The sequence below is a fragment of the Sinocyclocheilus anshuiensis genome, unplaced genomic scaffold (assembly GCF_001515605.1).
Source record: "Sinocyclocheilus anshuiensis isolate Anshui unplaced genomic scaffold, SAMN03320099.WGS_v1.1 scaffold492, whole genome shotgun sequence".
Taxonomy (NCBI): Eukaryota; Metazoa; Chordata; class Actinopteri; order Cypriniformes; family Cyprinidae; genus Sinocyclocheilus; species Sinocyclocheilus anshuiensis.
Window position 1 is genome coordinate 15,943 of NW_015558605.1, and position 1,594 is coordinate 17,536.

The following is a 1,594-nucleotide window of genomic DNA, read 5'->3' on the forward strand; positions in this document are numbered from 1 at the left end:
TCCATTATGGAAGGAAATGCGCAAGCCGAGAGTGACAGCTAGCAGGTTTCATGAGGCTTCTCATGTGCAAGGGGAGACATCTGGCCAGGCACTGGCAAGACGGATACTCAAGGGTACAAAGCAAACTAAGGCAATGAAAACAGGCCTTGACAAGGAACCTGAGGTACTGGAACGTTACTCTGATCTGTTTAATGTTAATGTCTCACCTTGTGGTTTTGTGGTACACCTGGATGCTCCCTACCTTGGTGCCAGTCCTGATGCCAAAGTTTATGACCCTAACGCAGATCCCTGTTTTGGGCTTGCTGAGGTGAAATGCCCTGATGTTCATACAGTTTTTGAGGCTAGGCATATTAAGATTGTGAATGGACAGGCAACCCTGAAAAAATCCCACAAATATTACTGGCAGGTTCAAGGTCAACTGGCTATAACTGGACTCAGTTGGTGTGACTTCATCACTGACACTGAAGAGGACATAACAGTTGAAAGAGTGTGGAGGGACAGTGACATGATAACTCAGATGAGAGAGAACCTGGACCTTTACTATTTTTGTACATACATGGATGAATATCTTAAGGGTGGGCTCTAATAGGCTTAATTTGATGCATGCACTGTGTAAATATATAAAATGTTAATACTGTTAAAATAATTGAGTCTGGAATTGTTTGTATAGTTATTTTATTCTATGTATTGTTTTAATGATTTCAAGATTTGTATCATATGCATTTTATCATATATATATATATATACCTGCCATATTTGATATACATATGCATTTTATACAAACACATTATATATGTATTTTATTACGTTTAACATACTCTGTCTATTTTCAATAAATTGTTTATGAAACTGCAACTCTTGCATATTTTTAACTATTCATAACTACTATTTACATGTTAAACTGTACAAAGTGAAAAATATAATACAAAACACAACAGATAAAGATATAATACTAATATATACTGTATATATATCAAGCGGCAACCTCCCGCTCTCTCTCGTGATGCCAACAAGGAAGTGACTTAAACTGTAATTCATCAACTGGCCGCTAGAGGCTGGCTGCAAAAAGGAGTCAATCCCATAGACTCACAATGTTAAAATGCCCAACTTTACAGCAGAAAAAAACATGATTACAGCATGGTTCAAAAAATGATTTTGGTCTATATAACTAATTTTGCCCTTCATGACAACTCATCCGTTTAAATTATATTAAGCCTTAAAGTTCTGCATAATTAAGGGCGTGGCCACTTGAGTGACAGGTGGATTGCCGCTGCGGTCACCACCGTCGAGCTAGGTGGGCGTGGTTTCAGCAACCAGCTCCCACCTTTTTGCCCATTTTCGATTATCCGGGAGTGACGCGCAGTGACGCGCTGCCAAGATGGCGACGGCTGGCTCTGCCAACTTTGAGCTTCAAAAATGCTCTTCAGGAACCTACGGGTGATGTCACGGACACTACGTCCATGTTTTTATACAGTCTATGGTCTCATTCAGCTCATCTGCTGTTTCGTTCAGATATGTTTTATGTAGTATAGTTTCACAAAACTAAAGTCAGACCATTCTGTTTTTGCTTCAAATTTCGAAATTATACAATCTA